Source organism: Hordeum vulgare, chromosome 4H, assembly GCF_904849725.1.
Source record: "Hordeum vulgare subsp. vulgare chromosome 4H, MorexV3_pseudomolecules_assembly, whole genome shotgun sequence".
Taxonomy (NCBI): domain Eukaryota; kingdom Viridiplantae; phylum Streptophyta; class Magnoliopsida; order Poales; family Poaceae; genus Hordeum; species Hordeum vulgare.
In genome coordinates, this window is record NC_058521.1 from 197,137,000 (window position 1) to 197,142,999 (window position 6,000).

Here is a 6,000-nt window from a genome sequence, read left to right on the forward strand (position 1 = left end):
GCAGTTTTTGGTTCTGCAGTTTCATTTTCAGTTTCTTCAGCTGATGCAGCTGATTCTTGGTCATGCGTTGATTCCATATGTGAGATCTTATCTTCCGAGCCAGTCAGAATCTCAGTGGCTACAGAGCTTGAGGAATTGCAGCTGTTATTGGCGAGTTTGGGTGAGCATTTTCCCAGAACTCATCATGGATAACAGGTGTGCTGCACCCAGAGTCTTCATCACCCTCCATTTCTTCAGCAGTCATTGGAGGTGTTGTGACTTGGGGAATTTGATCTGCTTGAATCTCCTCATCCATTGGCGTGGATGCAGCAGAGCGATTATCGTCCATTTCCTCATCCTGTTCTGGAATGATGTACTCTTCACCAAATGGAACAATCATATATGATGGTGCTACATTGAGGGGAGTAGCATCCACTGGATCTGATGATGAGGTACGCATAGTCTTCAGGCGTTTCGCCTCTAAAGACTCTGAAGTAGTTGAAGCCTTTCTCTTCTTGGCTTCTTTTCAGCAGCTTTTGTTTTCTTCACGTTTGCTGTAGACGAAAGAGTCACTTTCTTCACCTTTGAAGACTTAGGTGAAGGAGCATTTTCATCGCGCATTGCTTTTGCAGTGTCTGGCCTTGTAGATTCTTTAGCTGAAATATTCTAAGTAATTTCATCAGCAGCTGGTTCTTCATTTTCATCAGCCTCAGTCATTTGCATTGTGTAGCTTGGTTGAGGATTTGTTGGCTGCTTCAAAGTGGCAACCCTGCTGTTGCATTCATCAATTGTAGTAGTTGCCGCTTTGACAAATTGCACTTTGACAACCTTTTGATCAACATGAAGACTTGTGTATCTGTCAGTGAGGGTTTTCACCTCTGCCTGAGTAGAAACAAGTTTCTCAGGCGACAGGTTTAGGATATTTTGTTCAAAAATTTCTCGTTTTTAACCTTAGGAAGCCTCGATTGTTTGGCTTGATAATCCTTCCATTTTGCTTCATTGATGAATGAAGCAACCATATGAATCACTTCAGGAGGAAGATTCAAATCATTAGTTGGAGTATTTGGATCCTCATACCAAAGATCGATGAAGTTCAACAATACTTTCGTAACCAGTGCGAGGGGAATGGTGCTACCAGTAGCCTGTGCAACCTTTTCTTGCTTGTTTCTGATGATGGCTTTAATAGTTTCATCATCATATTCTTCACTTCCTTCTGATGCAGAAGGAATGTTGACAACCTTGCCTGGGCTTGGCCTTGTACCTCTGCAAGCAGCCATCTTTGTCTTCAGCGCACCAGGTGAACATTTTGGAGTTGAGCCTCAGGCAGATGGCACAAAGGAACTTGGGTTTATTTATTGAAATTATTACGCTCTTTGTACAGAAGAGGTGAAGACTTTGCAGCAATTGAGGATTTTTTAGTTGTTGCTACTTTCTGAGGAAGTTGCTCTTTTGATACTGCTGATGAGGCCTTTGGCTTGAGACTTGGTTTATTCAACAGAACCTCCTTCTAAGGTTTTTCTATAGGAGAAGCTTCAACAGCAGAAGAAGTGGCAGCTATAGCTGCAGCAGCAGAGTCCTCATTAAACTTTGTGATAGAAACTTTGGCATTTTTCTGCAGCTTAGACAAATACTTGACTTTTTCATCACGATAATCCTAAATTGTGGCTACGCTTGAGGGATGTGCTGCTTGTTGATCTCCCTGTGGCAACCTTTTTTAAGGAGCTTTGAGGGCAAACTTCTTGGCATATTTTGGAGTGACATGCCTATATTCCTTCAACTCCTTTGCCCATCTGCGTTCAATCTTTTGAAGCATTATCTTGCGTTTTTCCATGGTCTCTTTACCATGAATTTCCTCATCACGCGTGGTGTACTCAGCATATATCTCCTCAGGGATCTCAAAGGCAGTGTGATGTTCCAGCTTCTTCCCACCCTTCTGTTTTTTGTCTTCCTCCATTTTCTTCAGTTGAGATTTTTGCTGAGGAATCTGTATTCTTGAGGAATCTTAGGACACAGGTAGTGCTTCTTCAAGAAATGCTGCAAATGAGTTAAGTTGATGAGACCTAGTGATTCATGAGCTGACATTTTTTACCTGTGAACAGAGTATAGGTGTGAATAATTTGGAGAGGTCATATGCGTTCTCAGATTTGAGCAAATTGATAATTTTCTTAAGTTGAGGAATTTGACTAGTGAGTTGAGGAATTTGACTAAGCATTCTGATATTGGGTTCTAGAGTTGTGCAGATTCGAAAATATACACAATTGAGGAATCTCATGAAGAATTTAATGTCTTAGTGAAATTCATCGAGTGTTCTAGGCATGGGTGTGCAAAACTGCAAGATTTTTTGAGGAAAAACTAATTTCACAAATATTAAGAGAATAAGGAGATCAACACGGGTAGTAAAATAGGATTTTAATTTCCCTTTGCGAAGAACACGATGAACTAAGGAATTAAAAGTAGAAGTTCTTCGGTCCACATCTTTAGTGCCCTAGCTCGACGTCTAAAGACAACAATGGTGGCGGCGAAGGAAGATGTTCCGCAGTAGGCGTGAGTCCGGCAACGGCGAGGGCGAGGTAGTGAAGCTTTTCTTCACCAACAACGAAGATGCTAGCAGCGGCGCTAGGTTTTGAGCTCAAGCGGATAAGATGAGAGGGAGGAATAGTTTTTGACAGAGGGGGTTAAGGGGCTATTTATAGCTCAGGTGCAAACAGTCTGAAGAAAAAACTTCAAACAGAATTGCCGTTGCCCCTTCGTCTCCGCCTGACACATGCTACTCACGATCAAAGCGGTGCAAATCGTGGTTATCCATTCATGAGTAGTGGGTGCGATTACTATGGTAAAGTTAAAATAATTTTTTGAATTTTAAGGATTTTGTTTCAAAGTCCTCATCTAACAAGGACTCGGTGAGGATTTTGAACAAATGTCAAACAGAATGCATATGAAGAATTGAGAACAGATTGCGTTGTGCTTAGCATAGAGGGGAGATGGGTCCGATCACATTCACTTAGAAGAAATACCATCTTGAAGATTTAGCAATAAGTGAATGTTGATGAGGACATTGAAAGTTCATAATGATATATATATATATAGTCAAATGAAGATCATCACAGAAAGTTCTGGGGAATTTGAAGATTTTGATGACTTTGAAGATTTTGAGGAATTTGTGAAAAAGTATCACATCGAAGAATTTCAAATTTGAAGAAATTCCAACTTGAAGAATTTCAAAGTTGGGTGGTGGCATGACCCACCGTATAATAATGGTTATCTCAAGCGTCGCGTACAATTGTCGTAGGGCCCTCAGAACCAAATTCCTCAATGATTTCTTCACACTTAGAGTGATATTCTTCATTGATTGAAGAAAATCGTTACTTTGTGTGTTGCACATCTAAGTCATCCATTTTGCATAAGTGTTAGGATGTGTGCATGTTTACAAGACATTTGAAGATTCTAGAATATTTAGCTCACACCGCAACTTGCAAAACCTTCTCTCATCCAAGGGATTTGTGAAAATATCCTCTAGATGGTCATCAGTCTTCACATGGTCGATGATTATATTGCCCTTGAGTACATGGTCACGAAGAAAATGATGAAGAATGTGGATGTGCTTAATCTTCGAGTGTCGTACTGGGTTGTAGGCGATCTTGATTGCACTCTCATTGTCACAATAGAGAGGCACATTCTTCATGTTGATGTCGTAGTCTCTCAATGTTTGCTTAATCCATAGCAGTTGAGCACAACAAGATCCAGAAACAATGTATTCAGCTTCGGAAGTGGAGAGAGATTCATAGTTTTGCTTCTTTAAGGACCAGCAGACTAATGATCTTCCGAGGAAATGACATGTGCCTGATGTTGACTTGTGATCCACACAGTCACTAACATAATCAGAATCAGAATATCCAATGAGTTAAAGATTTGAGCCCTTGGGGTACCATAATCCTAGTGTTGGTGTTATGACCAGAGGCCCAGTAAGCCAAACTGACCCAGTTATACTAATAATATTAGGGGCTTAGCCCAGTTTATTATAGCCTAGGGAACTTATATATAGTGATGTAATAAGCGCTTTTGAGATTAAGCAAACATCAATCTATTTTGATCGGCTCCAACTAGGAGCCGGTGCCCTAACCCTAGCCGCCTCTTCCATCGCGCCGCCGCCCCCATACGTGCGAGACAGCGCCCCTACGCCGGTGACCACAGCCGATCGCCTCTTTCTCCTACAACCTCCGGCCAAGACCCGGTAGAATCCTAGTTTCTACCAGTTTGGTATTAGATAGCTTCGGTGCGATCATGTCTTTGCCGCAACACACCTCAACCCTTCCGCTGCTGTCCACCACCACCACCCCGATGACCACCATGGCCGGCGCTCCACAACTGCCCGCACCGGCCTCTTTTGCCGCACCACTTCCTCATTTCCTCACCTCGGAGGAATTGATCGGCGTGATCTACGACTTGGCCACCGTCGTTCAGGGTATCCGGCTCTACCTGGCCGCCCCCTACGGTCCGCAGTCGGTCGCACCACCACCAGACCACGCCGGGCCGTCGTGGCTGCCCCGCCACAGCTGGCGGCAACCGCCGCGCTCGCCTGGCCACTGCAGCCAACACTGCAGCTGCCTCTGCCACCCTCGATCGGGCCGCTGCAGCCGACCCTGCAACTATCGCCGCCGCCACAAACCACCTCCGGGCCGGGCTCTACCTCTGGGCGGGGGGTGCCGATCCACCAGCACTGGTTTCCCCCCTCGTCGTCGACTCTACCGGCCTGGGTGACTAAGTCATCACAGCCGGTGTACACGACGGCCTCGGCGTCACGGCACATCCAGGCCCCACACCCACAGTACGGCGTGCCCTCCAGCTTCATTGGCCCTGATGGGTACCCGGCCACGACCCCTACACTACTCCGCACCGATGAGCTGTACTACCAGGGTGGCCCTACCCACACACCGCCGCGCTTCACCAAACTGTACTTCGCCACCTATGACAGCACTGAGGACCCCCTGAGCTGGCTCAACCAATGTGACTAGTTTTTTCGGGGGCAACGGACGCCAGTGCGGATCGCACCTGGCTTCCTTCCTATCACCTCCGAGGCGCCGCACAGACGTGGTATTATGCTCTCGATCAGGACGAGGGTGGCATGCCTCCATTGGAGCGTTTCCACGAGCTCTGCCTCCCATGCTTCGAGCCTCCGATCCAAGGGAGCTAGTTGGCGGAGCTTGGCCGCCTAACCTTCACCTCTACGGTGCAGGGCTTCGCCGACCACTTCTAGGCCCTGGCGTGTCACACGCCTGGCATGACGACTCGCCAGCGGGCCGAGCTCTTCGTTGGGGGCCTCCCCGATCACATCCGCGTGGTCGTCGAGATGCGCGGACCACGGGACATCCAGACGGCCATGTACTACGCTTGCGCGTTTGAGCAGCGGGTGGTGGCTATGCAGCAGGCGTTCCCGGCCCAGGCACGTCTCCCACCCCCTCATCCCTCTGTGGCTGCACCTAGCTGGTGACAAGGACGCCCGCCACAGCAATAATTCGACCGTTCCGTCGGCTAACCCCGGCCGAATAAAATGAGCGTCATCACTAGGGGTTATCTTTCAACTGCGATGATCCCTACGTGCCAGGCTACGTCTGCCCACACCTCTTCTACCTGGAGGCGGACGACTATGTCATGGAGGATACAACTCCCTCCGAGCTTGCCGAGCCAGCAGCCCCGGCGTCAGCCACCGCTCTCGTGGTCTCCCTGCATGCCCTTGCTTGCATACGAGCAGAAACAACGATGTTGTTGCCAGTGATGGTTAATGGGAAGCGCCTCTTAGCTCTCGTGGACACGGGCTCTACAGACAACTTCCTGCCCTGCGTCTATTATGTGTCGCCTGGCCCTCCAGCCGACGGGCGGCGAGCAGCTCCGAGTTACCATGGCTAATGGTGACCATCTCCGCTGCCATAGAATTGCGCAGCCGATTCCCATCCTCATCGGTGGCGAGTCCTTCGCCGTCGCGTCTGTCAGCATCGACTTGGGTGACTACGACTTCATCCTCGG